This window comes from Haliotis asinina, chromosome 7, assembly GCF_037392515.1.
Source record: "Haliotis asinina isolate JCU_RB_2024 chromosome 7, JCU_Hal_asi_v2, whole genome shotgun sequence".
NCBI classification, from domain to species: Eukaryota; Metazoa; Mollusca; class Gastropoda; order Lepetellida; family Haliotidae; genus Haliotis; species Haliotis asinina.
The window spans coordinates 61,328,788-61,355,246 of record NC_090286.1 but is presented as its reverse complement, the minus strand read 5'-3'; the positions used below and the strand labels follow the sequence as shown (position 1 = coordinate 61,355,246).

At 38.0% G+C, this 26,459-nt stretch overlaps 2 protein-coding genes across 6 annotated transcripts in view; one reads left to right on the top strand and one right to left on the bottom strand.

Annotated features, from left to right (window-relative positions):
• Positions 1-26,459, top strand: part of LOC137291711 (replication termination factor 2-like) — a 559,227-nt gene that overhangs the window by 270,308 nt on the left and 262,460 nt on the right. The gene's annotated exons all lie outside the window — the stretch shown is intronic.
• LOC137291705 (phosphatidylinositol 3-kinase regulatory subunit gamma-like) overlaps positions 1-26,459 on the bottom strand; it is a 151,240-nt gene that overhangs the window by 53,325 nt on the left and 71,456 nt on the right. Inside the window, exon 1 of one of the 5 annotated variants that reach the window (XM_067823156.1) lies at positions 16,416-16,515. The exons of the other annotated variants lie outside the window; for them this stretch is intronic. The gene's annotated coding sequence lies outside the window, so the exon portion shown is untranslated. Of the gene's footprint in view, positions 1-16,415; positions 16,516-26,459 lie in introns of those variants that run through there. 5 annotated transcript variants of the gene reach the window in all.

Genomic DNA, 26,459 nt, shown 5'->3' with positions numbered 1-26,459 from the left:
TGATGCAGCAATCCAGTCATACATAACCTGATCCCTACTACAGACATTAGATCTCCTTATTTCACAATCAGGGCCTAACTCCATGTTTACAACTGTATCATATTAAGGTTGGAAATACGTAACTTAGGTCCACCTATTGCCACATTTACAGAGTAATATTCAAAGGATGCTGGTCTGAGAGATAATATGCATGTCGTGTTTCAACTGATATCTCCATATGGTTCATAACTATGGAAATCGATCACAAATATTGGCACAAGAGCAAATATGTCCTAAAAGTTAGTATTTTACAAGGATAACTTTATTAGAATTGTGTGATAATTGACAGCATTGATACAATAACACAAAAACTTACATATACAAAACATAAAAAACACAACATTATTACTGTTTCTTAACATGATGAAATACAAAATGATCCTGTATCTTCACACATTTATTTAAAACAGCACAAAGTGAGTGAGTTTAGTTTTATGTTACACTCAGCAATATTCAGGTTACATGGTGTCAATGATGGGGCTTAAACCAGAGAATCCAGTGATCAACAGCATAAGCATCGTTCTACACAAGTGTGCTACAATGACATCTGTGAACTAAGTCAGCAAGTCTGACCACCTGATCCCACTTGTTAACTCATGGGTTACTGAAGTTACTGAATTCTAACCCAGATCTTCACAAGTGCGAAACACTGAGGATCAGCCATTGCTTTATATTGCCTGGCATATACCTTCCAAATGATTAACCACATGTGAAAAAACAACAGAAGCTCAGCAGTGATATGTTTACATTAAATCTCCTAATTCCTATTCAATATTTGTTCATGCTGTTAAAGATAAGATCATGGATGACAAAGAATGTACAATGGAAGTTCACTTCTGCCGACTATGCCCTTAATATGTTATATCACACCTAATTCAATATGACAGAAAAGTCTGACATCAGAAGTAGGTTACACTGATCAATATTTCAAATAGAGGACTGCTCACCAATTCCAGACAACGGTATTTACCGCTTTTGTTTCTGTAATTGATGAACAACACTAGGCTGACTCACGTTCTTGCCAACATTAAATGAAATGTGAAAACACTGAGCCACGGAATTTCTGTCTATTAAACAGTCACCTCCACAAATGGATTACTGCACTTCAGCTAGTGTAAATCTATTGTAAAAGTATTGCAGCGCTGCTGGTCTGTGCAAGTCAAACCAGAAATAAATAATATATAATAACTTATCTGCAAATATTGTGATGAAATTGCTAAACAAATCAATGTTGAGTGGATTGTGTTTGCACATCTGGGGAAATTTGCTAAAAATAAACTCCATTCTTTGGTCTGTTAAACTTATATGATAGATAGCACAGTCAATCCAGTCACAAGACTACCACACTATACCTGACTACTGCTTTTTGGTGACATATACAAAACACTCCTAACCAAACAACACCAATTATTCATTTTTTTATTAGGTATTTTTATAACTTTCTGCACTGCTGTTACAAAGTCATAAGATCCCCTCTCAGAGTTCCAAATAATTCTGACAATACTATATTTTCAACTGCCAAATGTCACTCAAAAAACACAACCACTTTTAATTCCTGTAATCAGTTTCCATACCCTATGATAGCAAGATCTGTACCCCTGGGCCCTGAATCAGCATACAATGGGCCCTGAATGGTTATAAATACACATGATGTTTCACCACACATCTGCAGTGCACCTACCTATGGTATAAAAGTTATATTGACATAATATTGAGAAGACCTCATCACAAGAAGAGGATTTCATACTGTTTTCTTTACACAAAATTCTTAGTAATACTAGCAGAGGAGTCATGTCACCATGTTGCAATGGTATGTGTAAGGGAACATGTAGGATCTATATGAATATCACCATTACAGATATTATTTTGTGAGTGATATGTTTCAAAATACTGCAACAATCATTCTGTGTTATGATAATGTCACTGAAAAGAGACAGCATTTTTATGCTGCTTTCAGCATATTTTAAGAGAAGGGTATCAAGAGCAGGGTTCACAAACTTTAAGTGTGGGGGATTTGAAAGTTCTTAGCACCATAACTACAGCTTGTATCTTCCCCATTACAGTGTGACTGACAGCCAACAGGGAGCCATCTGGAGATGTACTGCCATACTGAAGGGTGCTTCATGCCAACGTGTTCCACTACAAGTGAAGCAGGTCAGGTACAAGACTGGCATGCTGACATGGGATTGTGACGTACATGGTAAAGCTGAGTGAGGAAATACTACTTGAAATTAGCAATAAGTGTGTGACTTATTTCATTCACAAGTTCCATTAATGAACACGTGACGTTGTCCGTAAGTCCACACAGACCTTACAAGTAATATTCCCTCAGTAATAACAACTAGTTTGGTTGGAGAGCTCCTAACATACGTTCCCTGCTTCCTTCTCAAGTGAAATGCAATGAGTTAGTATGTGTTTGAGTGTATGTGAGGGAGGGACAGGGTATGTGTGTATTTGTGTTTGAGCAGCAGTTTGCCAGCCCACTGATGCTGCACATTATACTTGTATTGACTGACACAGACACAGACCTGAGCTGACCTGTCCCTATCATCCCTGTGATGCCAGTGGTGTAGCAACAAGTACCATTTGCAGCACCCTTTGGCCTGGTATGACCGGGCATTGAACTACTGGCCATCAGCCCTCCAGGCAAATGCTTTGCTGCCTCAATCATGTCTATATTGCAGTGTAGATGACAAGCCGACACACATCACTAATACCCAATAAATATACAAGTTCCTATACTAACTTATTTCACTGAAACATTTTAAGGATATCAGTTTGAAAAATTTGACTAAAAACTATGCAATAAAGGTTTCACATTCACTGCCAAATAGGTTAGGTAAGTTCGTGTTTGTGTGAACAATTACTTGCCGTGAGACAACAGCTGGGTCTAAACCTGTCAGTTGTGTGTGAGCCTGTTTTTTTCATGAGACAACAGCTGTGTGTGAGCCTGTTTTTTTCATGAGACAACAGTTGTGTGTGAGCCTGTTTTTTTCATGAGACAACAGCTGTGTGTGAGTGTTTTTACATGAGACAACAAAGACGTCATAGTTAATGGAACCTCAACCAATGCATTGGTTAGAGGATGTGAAAGTTGTGGTTATGTTTACAAATGGAGCTGGGTATATGATGTAGGTGATGATGTCCAACAGACATGAGACAGATATTCAAGGACACCAAAGACAACAAAAACATCAATCTGATGGTGCACCACATCAACCTCTACAGTGGACTCTCGTCAATACCGGCACCACTCGGGATCAAATAAAAATGCCAGTTTTGACAAAGTGCCGGTATAGGCAGTTTGCCTCATGACGCCGACGCACAACGGAAGTCGTACTGTCTCGTTGGCATTAACAACATGTTTGATAAGGAACAAGGCAGTCTCAGAATGTAGTCATTTATTACACATTCAGATAATAACAAGGTTGTTCACACTGTAAAAAAGTCAGTGATCTTGCTTTGTATTTTCTGTGCCGATGCCTCGAGAGCAATGTCCTCAGCTGCACTTTCCAAGTTCTGCACATGATGTAGACGTCGTACTTCCTGGCTAGATGCGAAGTGTTTAATCTGAGTGCACATCCTCAAAACATCACTTACAGTCAGTTTAGGAAACACATTTTCGTCTTCATCTTCGACTTCACTCTCTTCTTCATCATGACACTGGGAATTGCAGATTGGTTTGGGTTGTGTTTTTGCTTCAAATCTAATTTACAACATAAATCTATCCTTTAACAATATTCTGAAGGAACAAAATGTTTGAATCTTTAAGCAATATCAAACAATATATCACAGACATCAAGAACCATGTCACCATGCAAAGAAAAGAACACATCTATTTGCAACAACAAGTGAACTTTTGCACTATTGGCTAACCCCATGGCTTGTGACCAGACGGTAATTCAAGCTTCTCAGGCAAGGACACAGAAAATTAGAAAGTATTCTCAATAATAAAATACAAAATCCAGAAAGTGGTATTGATTGAAGTTAGCTGCGATTTCTTATCCAGATATTGGTAAAATCTGTATGCTTTGTAAGCGGTTGCCCTATGGAGCGAAGGGAGCGAGGGAGCGAGGAAACATTTGGGGAGTGAGTTTAGGGTTATATCGCTTTTAGCAATATTCCAGCATTATCACATCAGGGGGCACCAGAAATGGGTTCACACATTGCCCCCATGGAAGAAACCAAGGTTAGTAAAGACTTCTGAAGATTACAAATTTATGAGACACTTGAAGTCCTCAACTACAACTGATGATGCACCTAGATCAGGTTTGTTCATTTGTTGGTCGTTTAAGTCAGCAATATGACAACACTCTATGAATACTCCAGTGACTGACATCAGCAGCATCACTCTGTGCAATTGCAGTACAATGACAGCAAAATTAGTATAGTACTCAAAATAAAACTATTCAATTTTTCACTCAATGTGCCTGTCAAGGATTCTTTGGACAAACAAATTTCTGAGACCAACATAGAAGCCCCTCTTGGAGGACTGTCCCCATGAATTCAGATTGCATGAGATGAAGCAATTAGAAACCCAATACTAGTAATGCTAAACACCTGTTCGTGTTATCCTAATCTGATTTACTTAAATAAATTTTTACCATATCACTAATCTCGCCTCAAGGAATAAAAGCATAATCAGATCTGAAAAAAAAATTATCAGAGAATTCTTTCTAGCTTTCAGTGTTTGGCAATCTTGCAGCACCAAGTGACATTACATCAATGCTGGCACCCCTAAAACACTGATGGGGGATGGAAGGACGCACTGGGGGAGTGGGGCACGAGGCAGGGTGAGTTGGTGCGAGAGGGGAACGCAGTACATTGCCCATACATGAGTTTCTTCAATGATGCCTTGCTCAATATGTCGCCATACCTACAGGCTCTATTTCACAATTTTACAAGCTGACATTTTCTCAGTCTGAAGACATTTGGCACCCTGATGTTTCATACAGATCCCTGTAATAGGTTATCAAAGCATTCTAAAATTACCACTGCTTTGCATATCTGATGAGATTAGACAGGGTAAGAAATCATGTGGTTACAATTACCTCACCAACCGTATGTATTGGTGCCAAGTCTGACAAATCCCCAGATATTTTCAGAAATAAATGACAAACATAATTATTACAAGAAATCTCTGATTGATTTTCTAAAATAATACATTAAAAAGTTCATATAATTTAATGCAGAATATCAAAACACATTTTTTGTAAGGCAGGATTTCTGTGAAGAAATATCAACAGGGCAGGAATTAAACATGAAAAAACAGAACATATGAAGCGAGACAAATCAGAATTGCCAAGTCATACATTTCTCATGAGTCAGTAATATTGACATTCCAGGTCAGAAAAGACATAATTGTCTGTTATTGTCTCATATGTATATCCAGGCATTGTATAGTCATTTCATAAATATAGTTGTGGTTTAGAATGGGTGCTTTGGGTTTACAGTTGCTTAAGGAAATGACAAGACCCGGGTAAAAAGGAATCTGAACAAAGTGCTGTGGATCCTCAGTTGGCAAAGGTAGATAATTCTTGTGGCAACTTAATCAATGATACTCCCTCATCCTAATTTCTTTGATAGGTAACGTAGGACTGACTACAGAAGACCGACATGGAACACCCATATTAATTTCATTGCAAAGGACAGGAAGAAGGTTTAAACCTGAACCAAGGAATCAACATCAGGTAACAAGTTCACACACAAGGCTATTCAATCTCTCCATAGTGTGAGTGCATGAGTGAGTGAGTGAGTGAGTGACTTCATGAGATGTGTTTCATCAGTTTCTACCTTTGATTTAGAATGCTTCTATCTTTGATTATATAGAATGCTTCTACCTTTTATTTAGATTGCTTCTATCTTTGATTTAGACTGCTTCTACCTTTGATAGTTAGCCTCTTAATATGAAATAACCATATTTTACAGGAAAAAAAAGTAAAATACAATAAAAAGGACACATAGAAGATTTTTAAAAAAATAATAATTAAGATTTGCCACACATTCTTGCCTTGCATGGGCTGTAGTGTTTATTTCTTTCAGGATCTGTATGACAGACTGCCTGTGTTTATGCTGGTACTTACAAAATAACCTGTACAAAATTGACTAAAGTCAAATGCCTTTTGATGTGATATGGCCCGAATGTGCCAATCAATGTTGATGATGATGTGGTATCGTTCATCCCTTCTGTGTCATGTAAATGCATGTACAGCTGGAATACTGTATACTAACAACAAAGTTCAATCGGCATGGCAAGCACAGCGCACTCAGTGCACTATGTTTGTAATCTGACACGGCTCTACCAAGATAGCAATAGTCACGACTTTTGAAATTTGAGCACCTCATAAAACTCTCTCTAGGTCAGTGGTGCTTCTGACCGCACAACTGTTATCAGTATATGGTACATAATGCATTATTTCAGTTCAAACCTAATTGATACTAACGTTGGCTCGTGACAAACAGTTTATAATATTTAAACAATTGTAGGGGGCCACTAGTGTAAACATTCTGAAACATATTCCAACAGAATGAATGCTTGGTGCTATATTTGGCTTGTGGACATACATTTATGCACAGTTCATCAAAATAAATACTCATTTGAACAAAAAAAAACATCTACAGCACAATGATTTGTGCAGGTGACAATGATTTGGTTGAAAGAATATATTTCTACCCAATGACTTAAGAGAAAAGGTTGTGTATAAGATATGTTACTACACAAATGTATATAAATGGCATATGGTGTTACTCTATATATTTTACACTGGTCTGTAACTGAAATAGTGTAACTGCTTTATGTGGTGATCAAACTTGTCTGTATCTACATCAACATGAGAGTACACCAACTTGCACAGTTTAATTACATTCAAGCAAGACTGACAGATGATGAAATACTTCTTGGCTCCTTCAAACTTACAAAGAACCTCCATAACAACTGCACCTTCTCTCCTGCTGCAGTCATTGAAAGTTCCTGCTGTAGGCAATATTTCTCACAAGACTAAATTTCTCAGGTAATTGCTAACACATCACACAATATGCTAAAATATTTACACCATGGTTTTGGAACAGGTTCTTTACACTGATACTGTAAAATTTTAAAGAAATATTTCTGACATGAGGTTCTTGACAGGCATGTAGAAGTTGGCATTAGGTATAAGAAAAAACCTTATGGAAGTCGTCTTCTTCATTGTATGTTTCCTTACACCTTCGCTGTTCACACCCCTTGTAAGTCTAAGTTGACATCCATAATATTTTGTCTTCTACTATTTCTGCTGTGACTTTCTGTGTGATTACACAATATGACATCAAACAGTACGTCTGGAATATTTCCAAAGAGACTGGACGTACCTGCTAGTTTCAACAGCTCATTCAAGGCCGGCCAGAAACAAGGCTGATAAAAGTCATTAGTTGAGCAAACAAGAAAGCAACCACCTCGAATCAAGGGTTGTCAGGTGTTTTTTTGTTTTGAAGAAAGTGATCATAAAAGTCATGCACCCTGGTGATGATGATGATGATGATGATGATGATGATGATGATGATGCAGTTTGTGAGTGAGTTTAGCTTTATGCGGCAGACTATTTTCTAGCTATATGGTGGTGGTCTGTAAATAAACAAGTCTATACCAGACAACCTAGTGATCAACAGCATAAGCATCAATTTGTGATTGGGAATTGATGACACATGAACCAAGTCAACATGCCTGACCACCTGAGTCCATTAATCGCCCCTTTACGACAGGCATAGTCGCCTATTGTGGCAAGTGTGAGTTGCTGAAGACCTATTCTACCACGTATGTTCATGGGCCAATGACAAGAAGACAATGATAAGGGACACATGTGACAAAGACTATTCACTCTTACTCTCAAATGAGGAATCAAATTGACATCTCTGATCTGAACTAAATCTTTGACAACCAAGTTATGCCAGCCTGATCCCTCCACCCACATATTCACAGACAGACAAACAGACAAATAGACAAATATACAAATAAAAACAAGAAGACGAAGTCATCCATATCCACTGCAACAGCAAAATATTCTTCATGAATATGTCATCTAGTTATGATGACGTCAAATGTTTTGGCAAAATGTAGGGAGAGTATTGAAAATATTTTATTCAGAATTCCAAAACCACAAAAGGCACGAGTAAACCATCAGACCAATCTATCAGCCAGGTTTGAGGAATAAATATTGAAAAGTTCTCCAGTTCTCCAGAGAAGAGTACTACCACCATGGAAACGTAGAAATATATTCTATCAAAAATTCAAAATGACCAAAAGGCACTAGTACACCAGATGATCTATCTACCAGTATGTGCCGAGTTTGGTGAAGAAACAGAGAATGGTTTTGAAGTTCTCCTCCTCAAAAGACAAACCTGCACAGACGCATGAACAGATTTCATTTTAATACCCCCACAAAACGTGTTGCGGGGTATGATAAATAAGAAAGTGCTCGGCATTAGTAGACCATAGTTATTAAGACATATTTATGACTGCAGTACTTGCTGATAACGTGTATCTACAGTTATTCTATCCGTTCTCTGAGGATGATTTAGAGTCTACCAGTTCACCAGATGAACATGGGATTTAGAGTCTACCAGCAGATGAACAAGGTACAACGGAAACCTACCATCAGTATGCATGACTAAAGCTCATTATCTACCAGACAAGCAAAGGAAGAAAGAACTGTAAAATATGCATACAGCCTTTAGAAGAAAATTGCTTTTGCCAGCATTTACCGGCTGCCTGAGTCAATGAGTACATGCTATATCAGTCAAAGTACCTTTGTCCACCTAAAGTCATATTTCATGCTGCTTCTGTCACCATGAACAAAACACTATCACTTTCCTTGCACTTAACCTCAGTAGGGGGCCAGGGTGATTGGGACAAAGGGGAGTTAACTTAGTGCTCTACTGCACACAAAATCACACGAATAACCCAATAATGACCTGGTCATTTGTTACACAGCTATACAAGCTGTGTGGTAGGTCACAGGCATACCATGGACCCTTTGTAGTACCAGCATGAAATTAACCTATGCCAACAGCACCTCGAGGTCTACAAACAACCCACGAAACCATAAACTAATACATAAATCAGCACAGACCTGCACACTGATGCACATGCAAATAGCAGTATAATTCTGTGATAAACCATTTTTGTTCTTTGAAGTCATGACTGTCACTTACTCTGTCACAGATAACTCTGGCATGGTTTCCAAGTCTCATATAAACAACACTGTGAAGCATCTTTGTTCCCACAACCAAAATGTTTCTGGAAACATAACACTTGCTAGATATGTGTCACACAAACAAGCCATGATTTGTCTAACATACTGTCTGGCACAATTACACACAGCATTGGAAAAATACCACTGATGACTTGGTGATAAACATACTGCTGTTCCTAGAAAGCAACTTGGTGTAGTGAAAAGTACTTGCTTGATGTGCCTACTTGTGAAGAGAGAAGCATCCATGTTACATACTGACATGTTTACACACTGACACTCTACAGTGCCAGTCAACTGAGATACCATGTGTCAGTCCAATGTGGTTGGTTGTTACTTAGACACAGGAAGAAGATTCTGGGAACACCTTGCATTATGTACAATGATGTTGTTTTGACGTAAACAGCTGTAACTGTAATTTCCGCATTACTGTAAATTAAGACCATGCTAGTTGTAAAATCTGATCTTAAATGTGCTAATTTCTTGACTTGAAGAGTAAATGAGACCAAAGAGATCATGAAAATATGATGACCTAGCAAGCATTACACACAAACAGGCAGTGCCACAAGTTGATTTGTCATAATAAAATACTTCCTCAAAAGCTACACAGGGTCCTTGTCATCTTTACCTGGTTTTCAGTGGAAAACAAAGAAAATCATCTTCCTGTATTGTCACTTAAATATGGGTCTGCCCTGAAAAATATCACTGATTTTGAGAAACCTTTCTTTTTAATATATCTCAAACTTTGTATGTGAGTACGGTCTTAGGGCAGTGATAGTAATATTCTAGCTACGTCACTGTGGGTGACACCAGAAGCGGCTTCACTCTTAACAGGTTTCAAACCACAAACACTCTTATAATTCATCTATGCTGTTGAAATGACCAAGACAGTGGGATAAACATTCTTCTTTGGGTAGCTCAGGAAATTGACAAGGATGGTTTGCAGAATGCTTTACACAAGGAACCATGTTTGTAAGGAAGTGATCACATCAAAAGAATGGCTTTGCTTCCTGTAAAATTGTTAACTTCATACAGGTATATCTATATAAGACGTAGGTGCTGGTGCCCTGACCACCAGTTATCACCATATCAAAGCTGAGGGTGAAACTTCTTCTCTGAACCAAGGCTGGTATAACAAGGTCAAACAACATTGATTTAGTCATAAATACAAACAAGAAGGTCCTTTCAGTGACAATGGACTCTAGTGTCATGGAAGGTAAGACTGCCTGTACAACAGGAGGTTAACAACTGGGATAATCATCTTTTAATTAATGGTGGCCAGGTGATTTCAGATGCGTATAAGTCATGGATAAACATATTGTAATATGGTAATTGGCTAGAGGTTTGGGTTACATCTCCTCAAAAATTATTTATTCCATGGCAACCTATAACTGGCCGTGTTGACGGGGTAGTGGGCAGGGCTTGTGTTGCCTTATTATCCTTGGAGATGCCAATCATTTCATTTTTCTGTCTGAACTTCATCAATAAAATTGTCAGTTTGTGAAGTTATTGTTACCAAATATATTATACGAACTGATGTCAAAATATTTTTGTGGAAATGATATTGAAGTCAATTCTAATTATCTTCCACAAAAGTCTGTTGTCTAGGGTATGGAACTTCTTTCCAGTGCAAAAATAATGTGACATGAACAAAATAAAAAGTAAAGTTATAAAAAAAAACGGAAATAAATACTAGTAGAATCTGTTCTGTAGAGCAAACAAAAGATTTCTTAAAGTGATGGTTGATATTTTGTTCAACTACTCTCAGTTATGATTCAGGCAAAGTTTCAATTTACAACTTTTCAGCTTTCCTAGATAAAATCTCTACAGTTAATAAAATTTATAATTTAAACAAAGGAAAACCAAACAAACAAAAACAACCCCAAACAAACAAAAAATTACACTGTGTACAACTTTTACAAACATAGCTGCAGAAACATCATGCACAGTGACACTGAATCCCCACACTGATGAAGGCAACAATACAATTCACCCTGACTTGACAAAAACTCACTAAGATTATCCTCAGCTGAAATTTCCTTCAACAATCTTTCACCCAAACAGCATCTAAAACATCAACTTCCAACAAATGACAACCACCTTGGAATTCCTTTATCAAACAACTTCCGTGCCCATACTGTGAGCTTGCACCTGTTATCCAGTTATATAATACAATAGGGTGAATATGATGATGGGAGTGGTGGTGGTGGTGGGGGACTATACGGGTACGGTAGGAGGACAAGAGGAAGGTCAGGTGGCCTCCAACTGAGGAAAGCAGAGGTTCAGGTCAAGGACAAGGGTATACCTTTGTTTGCCACTGAGAAGATAACACACTGACCGACTTTCCTTTTCTTTCATCGACTTCACTGCCTCTCCAGCTGCTATAAAAAACTTGCCCCTTTCCTGATTGGTGCAGCCCAGACCAGGTGTTTTTGTCAGCCAATTACGTGAAAGGTTTTATATTTAGTTCTGACATTTTATTACTTGAGGACCCAGTGTGGGACAGTAGGAGGAAGCTCACTACAGGAACTGGGCTCTTGCACAACACTGCACCACATCATTTCATGGTTTCGTAACATTCAAAAACTGCATACACAAACACTGTGATTGAAAACATTCAAACAGAGTAAATATGTGTTATACATATTTCAGGCAAATAAACGTAATTACATTCATTTATGGTTCCTAAATATATTCTTTGTGATTTGAATATTAAATGTCTGAATAAAAAAGACTTCTAATTAAAATAGCTGTCAAAATACCTACATGTTGAAAAGTATACTGTCTGAAGGAATACCAATATGTTTGAGTAATACCTACTTGACAAACGAATACCCAAACACTAAACTAACGACTAGTCTCTGAAATGGACGTAGTCTACAGAAAAAAAGGATCATCATGAAAAGAATAAAGTATGATGAAAAGGAGCCCTGTGATGTTCTTCAATTTAGATTGTGGAAACCTAGACTTGCCATATAATGTAGACTTGCGCAGGCTCTCATGGATATATTTCTTCCAGAGTCTTTATGCAAGACCACCCAAATACCTACATGCTTAATTGTGTACTTTCTGACAATATCAGAGTCTGCACATGCTGGAATAATGCCACTGTACAGAGAATACCTTCACGCTGCAGTAATTCCAGCAGCCTCTCTGACAGAATACATCAGTTCCACGCTGATTAAATCAGACAAACATCTTAAATCTGACATATTTTGTCCAAAATAGGATGTAGGCTTCAAGGGCTTGAGTCCCAGATAAATACAAAATAGAAGATCGCTCTGCTAAATTGATTCATGAAATATACGTATTGGCTAGAGACTGATTTTTAACACCAAAATCGAGAGAGAGGACTGTAAAAACCTGAGATCCCAGTAATACTTACCAGTGCATAAGTCGGAAGCAGTCAAGGCAACATCCAAACAAATCCCACTATTTTTATGTTTTCCAAAATACCACATTTTAACATTGTCTCCAAAGCATTGTGTCAAGGATGGGAAAGTCATATTAACTCTGTGTGCCTAATGGCTGCGAGAGCTGTATGATCCCAGGAAGATGAGATTGATAATATGAGGTGCTGTTGACAATGACATCCAATGATCGAGGGAAAAACAAAGAATGCATGTGGGATGGACTATAGCTCTCTAAATATACACATTAAATAATAAATATTAAAACAAACCTTTAACAACAAAGGATGCAATATACTTATTTTTTAAAGACAACTGGTAAAGTTCGCTTCTAAAGTCAAAGTTTCAATATTCTAAATGGAATATATCAACTAGTTGTTATCTAAGACAGTTTATAAAAGAAATGTTTCAAGAAAATATTGCAATATTATTTCGTTTGTTTTTAAAGAAAACTCTCAAATTTGCACTAAGAGCTGAGCTGAGACTGATATCCTTTCAATTTATAGTCAGTAAATAAGGTAAGACGGATAGACTACATTCTTTTGTGTAGCATTCCATCAAAACACGGTGTAAATATTCTGTAAACTACAAATATAAACACAGTATTTACAAAAATACAGAAATATACATAGATGATTTCTATTATAACAGTTTCACAAATCATATGCAGCACTATGAGATGTAAACAGTGCCAGGAGACTATGGTAATACACAGAATTCATTTGAAATTGTAAATCTTGTACATATTTTCGACTAATTAGTCATAATTTCAATAAACGTAATCTATTTTCAGGTGTTTTATTCACAATTTAATACATGGACATTTCAACATTTGCCTCTTAAAACATTTCAGGACAGAAAACCCAAAATAACACCTCTAAATCTGTGCTTCACTCCTAAATGTTTGTAGACATTTTAGACAGTTTGCCTTATAAAGGGTTAAGGTCATCAAGTGGGATACTTCATCAGGAAACATATATTTTAAATTTTAGTGGCATATGAAATGATCTACTGAAAAATGCTTTTGAATGAAAGCCTAATAAACAAGAAACTGGCTCACATTACATCTGTGTCCGTGACAAGAGTACCTTTACCTCCTTGGCAGTAACTGCCATAAAGGGCTACTATGCTTGGCGTAAGAGGCGACTACCGGGAGATCGTGTTGTCAGACTTGGTTGACACGTCATCAGTTCCCAATTGTGCTGGATCACTGGATTGTCTGGTCCAGACTCAATTACTTACAGCCCACTGCCATATAGCTGGAATATTGCTGAGTGCAGCGTAAAACTAAACTCTCTCCCTCGGCAATTACCACTGTCTGAGGCAAATCATGATATCAATACTGTACAAAGCCACAATTACTTCTTCATACACTAAACATAGAACAATATTTAGAACACAGAAAATATCAAAACACAACTATATTTGTATCTTTGCACGGTACAAACACATTGTGCACTTCACAAAAATAAGAAGAAATCAGACATGACATAAACATGATATTCGACCCCGAGAGAAACAAGTGGGTGATCACTGTACCCTCCCTCAACCATCCATGGTGCTGAGGAATGCTATCCCCGCTGTGATGCAGTAACACAAATAACATACTTCTTGCATAATTTTCTCGTTTCAAAAACCAGACACAAATCCCAATTCCAAAAATCAAAATGTTTACATAGCTTTCAAATCATACGTCAGTCTTAAAACAATTTAAAAACCCTAAAAATTAGCTCAAAAACATTTCTTGATAAAACACACAGATGAGTTTCAAACAGGATACACTTGTTCTGAACTCAATATTTCACTTCAAAATGGTCACATTGCAAGTACACCATTTTTCCCAAAACGACAAGGTTTCAAACACTATAGGAGATAAGACCTGCAAACTTTCAGAAGAACAGACTGACTGGTTGTCACACAGCATCGCAAAATAATGCCAACCTTCATTTAATGTAGAATCAGTCTTGTTGCCATGGTAAAGACTATGATCAACATTTCAAAATTACCACTGTCAAAAGGAGCACACGGTTAAGCTGGTAAGTTGTACGAGAGGTACTGAACAATTACATAATTCAAAAACCAAAATCACTTTCTGGAACTTACAAATCAAAATTTGAATTAGGTTTCAAGAAGCGAACAAAAACAATACATGAGAAAAATTCAACTTATGACAAATTCAACAAAGATATATACAAAGTTGTTGAATAACTTCTTTGCAAGGCATGTTTAGAAGTTGGTGAATCAGATAAGGACAAAACTTCTTGGATGAGCAACTTCTTTACTCAGGTGGAGCGATGTTTTGATACACCCTGGGTTTCCTCAAAGGATGTACCACGGTGTGAGATCATAAGTCACACTCAAAATACAAACCCATGGACAAAAGGACTTCAGAAGTGGAGACACCTTTCAAAATACATTGTAATTGTTTAATGTAGTAATCGAATTTTCAATATTCAAATGTTGTCATCAAATTACATAATTACATGACCTTCTACACAATACCTTAAATAGAAGAGACCATCCATTGGCAATATATCATATCTCACACTGCAGCCAGTAAGTACGCACAGGTTCCCGCTGCAAAACGTAATGACGCAGATCTTGCGCAATATTGAGTCTCCCTGTCCAACCTAGGTGGCAATGCTGACAAGAAAACATATACCTTTCCATAACTTCCAACATATTCACTGCTTACACTAGTCAGGGATGTAAGTGAAGGAATCAATGGAAGAAACTGAAGGAATTAAAGTTAAACAACGTATTCACCTGCACCTTTATTTTTCCCTTCAAACAAGAATGTTACTTATCCAGCACTTCCAGTTGCAGAACAAAACCGTTTCAAGGTAAACAGCATTTAAAAAAATTAAAGACCTGTCAGTTTAAGCATATTTAGAGCATCAGTTTACATTTCCCTGTTTTTAATTTTGATTACTTAAAAATATGATGAAAAAAGCAAAAATACAATAGACTACTCTTACAAAGCTTCTGTTCCCAGTGTTAAAAAAACATTTCACTGAAGACCAAACTTGTATTCAATATGCAATTATAATTATATAATGGCTTCTGGAGGTACTGAAGGGGTGATTTCCCCGACATTAATACAAGTTGTCATGCGGTCCTGGTACATACATGAACCAGTTTGTGGCACAACATGGTGGAGACTGCACCAGGAGGTGAGGGATATACTGACTTGTTCACACACCAGTTGGACATTTCACCACTGTCCACTCAAACTGAAAGCAGTTGGTTTGTTCAGACTCAAACAGGTTCATTTTCAAATTGTTCAGTTTGCTAGATAATACAGTTATTAAAATTTATTATTTGATATATGTGCCTACATTTCTATAATGCTAACAAAATTAAATGTTAACAAGACAATTTAGAATTCTACTTTGACAAGTCTTTTGGTGATGTGAGTTCTATGAATATATGTAAAAAAGTTAAAATTCATTCTCCAGTCCTGAAGACTTCCATGAACAGATGCTTGGGAACATCATAATGCACATGCTGTAAGAAAATGCCAATCGGCGCTCTCTTTAGTCATTAGTATTAGCATACCAGGGAATATATCTTGCTCGAATTCTTACCCAAATCAGCAATGACACTAGTGACAATTCGCAATCAATAACACCTCTGATATGAATCAAACATACATACACCCCATGCCCTAGGGAGCAAAAAGCACACTTTCATATGAACCAACTCTAATAACCAGAGCACTTTTAAAAATCATTGCACTTACCGATTTATTGTAGTATGTGTAATTATCCTGTCCTGCACTGTGGTATATGAAGTATATATCCCTGTTAGCAGTGTATGTGACTACAGTAGAGCTGGTGTGTGGGAGGCTACCACTGGATAGAGAATGTATGAGGGGACGGAGTTCTAAGCTCCTTACACTGGAGTTTGTTCAGTGGGTCAGGGAGCCTGCAATACAGTCTGGCAAGTACAGGCTTTGCTGTTCTACTGACCCAGTTTACCGTGTCAGCTCAACTCCCTACATCTGGGCTTGCCTCTTCCACTGATTATACCATTCTTATCTTGAGTATACCGCATACATAAGAATTACCCTTTACTTTGAAATTGGGAGAGGTATTTCACGGGTGCTGATGATGTTTTGGGTCTTTTAGATGGAATAGAGAAGGAAAGAGCTGAGCTTAGCGGGTTTTCAATTGGATCAATAGAAGCTACAGTAAGGTTCTATTAATAGTACAACCTAGTGACCTCCTCTTCTGCTTGTGATTAACAAACTGCCACAGGTCCTGTTTGTACAGAACCATCCCACAATGCAATGTGAAGTCACACTGACATGGGCCAGATAAGCCTCATGTTATCCATGTATATACACCGGCCTAATGGTGCACAGCGAAATACACACCGCCACACAAATTGGAACAGAAAAATGGAGGCCATGAAAGAAATAGATGCATTTGTAAAAAGGATGTATGCACTGTTCTGTGGAACATGAATAAACCAGCAGCTGCATATTGTAGTCGTGCAGATAGCCATCTTAGATAGGAATAGCTGGGGAGACACACACCAATAGAGTCCTTATTGGATTAAAGGGTCTTCACCAAACTACAATAGTGGAAACGTAGTACAAGTATGTAAAAGAATAGATGCTGTACAATGCATTTATGCACTTAGAACAGCAAGAACAATGAAACAAAACATATACAGTTGACACATCTGTATGTATTAAGTACGTTTGAGACCATAATGTTCATAAAAGGTCAATGAGTGAGTGAGTGAGTGAGTGAGTGAATTTAGTTTATGCTGCACTCAGTAATATTCCAACTATATGGCACCTATAAATAATCAACTCTGGACCAGACAATCCAGCAATCAACAGCATGAGCATCAATCTGCACAAATGGGACCTGATGGCGTGTCAACCGAGTCAGCCAGCCTGACCATCCTGTCAGTTGCATCTTACAACAAGCACATACACCTTCTGCAGCAAGCATGGGTCATTGAAGACCTATTCTACCCCGGATCTACCCAGGTGAGTGAGTGAGTGAGTGAGTGAGTGAGTGAGTGAGTGAGTGAGTGAGTGAGTGAGTGAGTGAGTGAGTGAGTGAGTGAGTGAGTGAGTGGGTGGGACAGACTACACCACTTTCAGCAATATCCCAGCCACATCACAAGGCTACCCCCCACCCTTATTAAGGTGAGAGCTTGACTGTGAAGAAACAACCCAGGGGCAAATGCTGAACAAACTGTGCACATGGTCAATTGCTAATACATCCACTTTCAAATGCTGATGTACATTATACATGATTTCCTCATGGACCATTAACAGGTACAGTCAGGAGCTGTGCATATTACGCTGCAAGTATTGCCAAGGGGAAAGCATCTGTCGTGCCAGACATCCTGACTGGAGGAGAGGTAATTGTATTTGGCTAAAATATCCTTGTCTTAAATATTGCATGATTTGATATGAAGCAAAGATAGGGTGACCAACTACGTTGCTGTGATATTTCAAGGAGTTGCATAATTTATAGGCTATCATTTTCAAACAGATGTTTATCTTGATGAGGGACATAGGATTTCCTTTGTGGTTCATGTTAACCAGGTTTTTGGCTGTGAGGATACACCATACATTCTGAACATACACCAGACAGAAGGATTTCCTATAGCAGTAATATTTCCTTGTGTGGAGTGCAGGAATGCTAATGCATGTGTATATGGTGCAGAGGATGATGGCACACCTAGACTCACTCAATGCAAATACCACACTGCCAGTATCACATAAAACATCAGTCATTAGAGCAGTTAGAAAGGTCACCTGTATCTGTGTTTGTCCTTTTTGGAACAATTCAGGTCCTTAAAGGCACACCGTCACACACTGTTGACAATATGTTAGCATGTATTTTATACACTAGGGCATATGCAGTCATTTAGCTCCCTATTGATGCAATAAAAGACGTATCATCCCTGACGATTTGCTTGAAATCGACAATTGAAACTTTGAGATGAAAATCTTCCAGACAGAGGACACTTGCCATATATGGAGTGTAAACAACTGCTTTGCACATCAAAAGCAGTAGTATTGCAAGCGGTGTTGTCAGTGTTTGATTTCAAGGTAGGATATTCGTAAAGAGCACTCCAAGTGACATAACTCGGGTTCGCTTAAAATAATGTTTAGCTCAAAGAAGGCGCAAGAGTCAATTTAATGCAATGCTGCATTAATTTATTCAAACTATTTGTGATGAGTAAATTTTACAGTAGCTTTTCTGAAGCAGATAGTTGGTATTGTTCACAGAAAAGCATTATCCATTTTTAGAGAAGTGTGGTGTGATAATAGTGCCTTTAACAACACATCCCTGCACATGGCAGTATTAACATTCCAGCTACTTCCTGGCCACAACTGTGTGTCTGTAGAGCACTAGCACACATGCACACAGATGCAGACACATAAAGGACACAGAAACAATCTCTCACTCACTCACTTGCACACAGAGAATCAGACAAAAGATGCACACACAGAAACAGATGATTATATAGAACTATAATGAACGATTAATTTTTGCTGTGGCTATTATTAAGATCATCCCTGTTGAAGAGAGCAGGACGATGAAATAATTCATCTGATGCTTTACATCTTATAACAATAACTACATAGAATCTTTGAACCTTTCCATCACAGGCTGTACAGTGGACAAGTAACTGTGGCAAGGTTTAAATTTGGGATATCATTTTTACAAATTTGCAGTTACATATTTCCCTAATAGTATATGTGTTTTTAGGTTAGAAAAATGAAAAGGATTAATCAAAACCCTAATGGTTGTTGCCATACACAAGAAACAGGATGCTAAAGCTGAAACAGCTAGTGTCTAGGTGTGTCAGTGTGACATGATGGCCTTTTAGCACCCAGGTGTGGATGTTTTTCACTTTGTTTGGACATTACTGATTTCCAGAGAAACCATGATCTTGCTTACAAAGTAACAATATATGAAGGGTATTGGGCAGCGTCATGAATTCAGACACAAAGTAACAACATATGAAGGGTACAGGGCAGTGTCACGGATTCAGACACATGATCAACAAATCCTGACAGGACAAATAGATGCATCTTTGCACAGGAAAACAAGCTGCCTGGATGACTGGACCAAGTCAAACTAACTAACATATCTAATTTAGACAGAAAGACATATTCCCAGATACACATACATGAGCCCCAGAGAACCTGAGGAAATCTAGACTTGCTTCATTTAGGGCTTCAAGATCACATATACTCCATCGTTATAAATGAAACCCTGTCGTTAAAACTACTCATTTCGACATATAATTACCTTAAATTGACCTTTATGAGTACAAAGCACAATTCTCTCCTGCGAATGGAATTTCAGTCAATCAGAGGGTCGCACCTCAGTGAAATAATATGAGGTATACTTATGTGGGTTGCTGTAGTATTCATCTACAAGTTCGAAGGTAGGTTATCTTGTTTATAGGTTTGTCCAAACCCACAATCACGACAATGGATTTGAAAAATGAAAGCTCTATGTTTTCACAATCTACTGACATTTCATCTTGTCACCTGCTTTCCTTATTTTCTGAGATACAACTTTTTTCATAGACGATTCTGTCAAAATCGCTTGTTGTCATAATGCTTGTAAATCGTTCTTGTAGTTCTGCTTCGAACGGTGTCATGCAAAATCTTTTCAGTCATGTTTCAAAAACATATTTCACTAAGAGTAGGAAATAGTTATCATCTTTAAACTTGATTCAAACAAACCATAATCTAATTGATTCAAACTGACTTTAGACTGTGATGCCACAACTTTATAAAATGGCGGCACCCTGTTGTGAACATCAGCCAGTCTGAGTAAAAACGCTATTTAGGATTGTTTTCACTGAGTAACAAAATCTAAACTACTTTCTACTGGTAGTAAAATATGTATTTTATTGATGGACAGTAGGATTTAGCAAGATGTTGCTTATAACATAACAATTTCAGTCTTGGAAGCAAGGTGGGTGTCACTATGCTACTACTTACGATATTAATGTCTACCTTGGAAGCGATTCAGACACAAAAATGAGGTAGGTGTCGAACCACCCGCTTTAATACGTACAGGCTTTCACAACCCTTGCTTCGCATTTACATAAACAACATATTTAGCATGAACTGATGGGGCCAGTGGATATCTGTGCATAGTGATATCATCACCCGGCACTAAGGAGCATTTGATGGCAACACAACAATTCGGCATGTCTTTGTTGACATCGGGAAATCAGCAAATTGAAGAGCTTGTTACACATTTTATATACAACTAACTGAAAATCCTTCCTCACATGCTGTCACTACAGTCCGCTTCAGTAATCTGGTGACAGTGTTATGTAACCTGTCTGTGGTTTTTGTTGGTGTGTAAGAGTGAAGCAGATGACTTTTTGGCAATGTTTAATTGCTCAGTGTTAATTAACCACTCGTTTTTTTTAAGAATGAATTTGGTGTTCCTCTTTAGACTAACCACAAGTTATTCACATGTTATGGTTAAAAGACTACAAAAAATGTGAGTTTATTTGTTATTTAAGCATTAGAGAAAGGATTTTGGGGGACAGGGAAATAATGCGGTTGAGTGACTGTGACACAGACTAGACTGGACCTTGTGTGTGCCTCCTGCATCCTTCCTTCTAAATGAATTGACTTTCTAAGAATTATGTCAGTCCAGCAAACACCATGACCTTCAAGTTGAAATCTGTATTCTGAGGCTTTTCTTGGAAACAAATATGGCGATATGGTAATTCATTCCCCATTCCATTAATGAAACAACCGTCATGGGTTAGACTTCCTTTCTTTAACGAGTTCGTGTAGCTCAGATTTCATTCCACAAAGTAACTATGCTTCTACAATGTAAATAATTATTTTAACCTGCTTTGACAGTGCTGATGTTTCATGCTTGTCCCAGATTTTTCAAGGTACGCATCATGAATCATTGCCAGCATAACCATTGCACTTGAAAAACATTCACAAGATTTGAAAGCGAAATTTCTTTGGACATCAACACCCACCATTCAGCCTTCAATATGAATGTTCACCTATCACAAGCATCTAGTGAAGAGGACAAATAGTACTGTTTTACCCATGACATAAAAAGACTCATATATCTGTAATGAAATAGTTCCAGCTGTCACCAGCCTGTCAAGCTCGGTTTACCTGACATCAGCTGATATGCATCTGTGCTTAATGAATATAGGTGAGTTAATACCTTGTGGTTCAACCTTGCTCTACTGACATACACACCTGTATATATCTGGCATGCAGCTCAACCAATTCTGGAATGAATTAGAAAGCATATTGGATGGCATTTACAGGGCCATCAGAAATCACTAACCGACTACTGGAAACTGAAACACTACTTAAAATGAATAAATTTCATTTCATATGTGTACTTTGTGAAAGGAAAATTTACAAAAGCCCTTAAGGGAGAGAACGAAACAGAAATGATCACCGTGACTTGTGGATAGAAACGTTTAATGACTGATATGGCCCTTGCAGAAAATGTCAATAAAGAACAGCAGGATTTAGATGATGTATCCTGACATGTTTAGGTAACTTCACAAACACATTATATCCTTGTCCTGTGCCCTTCAGTCACATAAGAAAACACCATTTAAGGGAAGGACAAGTGACTAAATTCTAGTCCCAACTCACCTTACCACAAAAGACCATCCATCATTTTATTGACCTGGAGCCACACATAAAGAAAACAATACACACATTAACACGTAAAACTTCCAGTAAATAACCAGATAATAATGTTTGGGCATAGATTCTCTGGGGGTTAACAGCAATAGTTGTGAAAATGATATCAACAGATCACTGAAAGTCACTGATGACACAATATAAAATATCAATTACAAAGGCATACCAATAATGTTGGTTGGTTTCAATGTCACTTCAGTAATCCAGTTGTATTGGTGGTGGTGGGGTAGCCTTGTGGTTAAAGCGTTTGCTCATCTTGCCAAAGACCTGGGTTCGATTCTCCACATGGCTACAATGTGTGAAGCCCATCTCCACATGGCTACAATGTGTGAAGCCCATTTCTAGAGTCCACCATCATGATATTGCTGGGATATTGCAGCGAAAACCTAACATCACTCATTCACCCTTGTTCTATCTGTCTGTTTTAAGTGGAAGGAAAGACCGATGTGATGTAGTTCCACAAACATTGGTTCAGCTCACAAACACAGGCAAGGTACTGACAAACGATACATAACAAACCCAAGATTCAAACCCACAATCTGTTTACAGTGTGACCAAGGGGGGTAACTCTGAACAGCAAGTTGTGGCATTTTAAGACTATGGCTCTTCCTTGCCGTAGATAAAACACAAATGGCCTGTTCCAAAGTCAAAACATATCAAAGAAAATACAAAACATGTCATCAAAATTTCAATTCTGTTCTCTTGATTTGCGCTTGACACCTCATCACATCAATAGATAAAGTATGTCATTTTGAACCTATGCATGAACTGAACAATACATTCTCCAGGCAGATGACAGGTCCACATGAAATATGAATAGTCATGTGTTGTACAGCCAGGTCTGCAGTGTTTTCACAATGTTTGATCTACCATCACATAAAACAAGTCAGGTATTCATCACACTGGTGAAAGAATACCTCTACTTTATGAAGCATGGCAAGTTTCCAACACAACATGAAACTCCCAACATCTCAAATCCCATATTTTCTCTCACTGGTCAAGTGTATGTTCTGTATTCAAGCCAACCAAAGTTATCATTTATTTATACACCAGGGTATACAAGTGATTATTCATACATACACTAGGGTCACGCAAGTTAAAAATGTCAACCGTTCAGTGTTGTAAGAAGACAGAAAATACACTCATGCATGTGGTAACGTCTGCAAAGTTTACTGCAAAGCATGAAATGCTGTCGAGTCTGCAACAGGTTTTCAGGAAAAATCTCTCATTTCTTTTTTTCAACTCACCACATATGGTCATGCTATTTACTTGATCATATTAAGAACAAAGATAGTTTTCAGACATATTGTTTGAAACAATATACACAAACTGAAGTGACCACAAAAAGAAAAATTAACCTATAACAAAGGTTTTTTTGAAAGGTAGAAAATAAAATGTTCTTGTTTATTAACAGCATATTTTCTGGCTTGTCTTATGTTATGATCCCTCCATCCTTGATATCTCCAGGGTATTTGGGATGCATCTACAGCTCTGCCCAATAAATTAATTACCTCCCTTGACTCGCTTTTATCCAATCAGGTGTCTACGCTGATAAGTTTAGCAAACCAATCACAACTCACTTTCGCTTTTTTTGAAAGGTAGAAAATAAAATGTTCTTGTTTATTAAACAGAGTTCTTGCTTTTATTTTTTGAAAGTTTTGGACCTATTAATTTGTCTGTATGATTTCCCCCCAAATCTGAGTCGCACTGTGAGCAAACCTTTGCAGTTGCGACCACTACCTTTGTTGACACTGGCAAGCTCAGTTGTAACGGCAGCCTAGCTGATTGACTACTATCACAATGCGGAGCCAGCAAAGGGAGGTAATAAAATTATTGGGCCAACCTGTAGATGCGTCCAGGGTATAGCGGAGACTTATCGGAACATACACCCTGGAGATATCGAGAATATGATCCCCCAAACATGCACACATTTTCTGGCTCTTCTAAGGACAAGATGCCTTAAACAGGCACAGTGGAAGCCCTCAAAACTGGCATCCCTCCAATCTGGCATGCTCTCAATATCGGCACTAGAATTTGGTCCTGGCAGAAGCTAGTTAATTTATGATCATTTGCATGCTCTCTAATCCGGCGTCAGCCTACTCCATACTTCGGCACAATAAAGACAGTCCAATTGACCATTTGTATAGTAGTTAATGCTCACAAAACCAGCATCTGCTATCTTGGCTCTCCTGTTGAGTGGCTGAATGTGCATAAACAATTCAGTGGATTACAGGTAAATACGGTGGTTAAGCATAAGTAGGTGAGGTAAATTAGGTGAGCGATACTTGTCACTAGGCAAATTATATTAATTGGCGTCTCCCAGTTTGTCAGTTGCCCGCCGTGTCAAAATGGTATTGAAGATTAGCAGAACATGCATTAACAACACAGTGGATTACGGAATATCATTCTCAGGTTAAACTGGCACACTCGCTATACCAGCATTTTTGCCAGTCCTAACGCATGTCAGTTTAGAACTCTTTCACTGTATACAGTGTTTGGTTCATCTATGGGCAAGTCACCTCAAACAGGTGTACAGTATTTCGTTCATCTAAGGGCATGTCCCTTTAAACAGTTACACTGGTTTTGGTTCATCTAAGGCCACGATAGGTACACATTTTCTGGGTCATCTTAGGACAGGTCACCTTAGACAGGTATACATTTTCAGTGTCATCTGAGGGCATGTATGAGGGCATACTGTTTCTCTGTCACATTACCTCAATATGAGCAGAATCTGAACATGCCCCTCCATCTTAATGTCTGTAAAAGCCTGGAATTATGGGTGTACCTTTTGTTTTATTTCATTTCAGTTCTGGTCTTCAGTTTATGCATGATAGTTGTCAATTACACTTTGAGTAAACCATCATGTCTCTAGGTCCCCTTGAGAATACAAGCAACATAACACTTACATACATAACAAGTGCACTGGAGTGAAGCAAGGACACAGGTACTTTAAGTCACATCTGATTTCTCGAGTAACTCATTCTTTTTCCAACATATATAAAGGATTTGTAAATGATTCTTAGCTTTAGACATATCTGTGCGCTTATGGAACCCAACTCATTACATGAGCCACAAGTAGCCATCTGACATGGAAAATGATCAACACACCTTTTGGGAGAGAAAGGTGGCCCTTATATTTCAGAAGAAGCTAGAAGTAGTAGTTCCTTTGAGGAAGGAGGTTTTTAACAACACGAAGTAGCTGCAACCTTGAAGAGAAGCCGACCCACATGTGCACCATGAAAATGTGGTGAGCATTATCTGTATCATGCAACCTTGACCTTTGATATTTGCGCTACATATTCCTCTTGTTCAGTTCTGGGAGGATGCCATTACAATTCTAATGCGCAGTAGCCTCAGCTGGTGTTGAGAGTAAGCACCTATGCTTCAAATTGAGTTATATCTCTCAACAAATCTGACATGTCCCACTTTCAGGCGTGGAAAATGATTTATGCAGCCTTCCACTTGAACATTAAACTATGTAACCTCAAGGGACGGCATTAAAAGGTAATAACACTTTGAATGTACTTGAATTATATAGAGAAGGAATAGACCCATGCTGCAACTTTCATTCTTGGAAACATATAAGCCAATTCTTGTGTCATTTAAAGTCTTTTTACTTCAAAAGTATGGTAAACCATTCATTTGATTTCATTTAGACATAACTATAAAATTCAAATAAGATCAATTTGAATCTGTATTACATGGATAAGTTTAAAGTGTTCAAGAAGGAAACCCTTGGTGCTCCTTGTCTCAGCAATATGTGTGGCTCTGTTGATGGGACAAGTTTATCACACCTCTCCCTATACTGCACCAACCTACTAATAGTCTGGTATTCCATGGCTTGTCAGCTGTCATCAACATACAGTAAACTATCTTGAATAGTATGTGAGTGCGGTATAAAGTCATTCTTAGCAATATTCTACCGATTTGGCAAAAGGGACACAAAAATAATCAGTTGAATTGATTCTATCCAAGATGGGAAATCAAATTTTCGCATTCAGTGAGATGAATTCAGTGTTTTGAACACTAGGTACCATCACACAGATTGGTTGACATGGTATTTGGGTGGGAGCTGACCCAGAA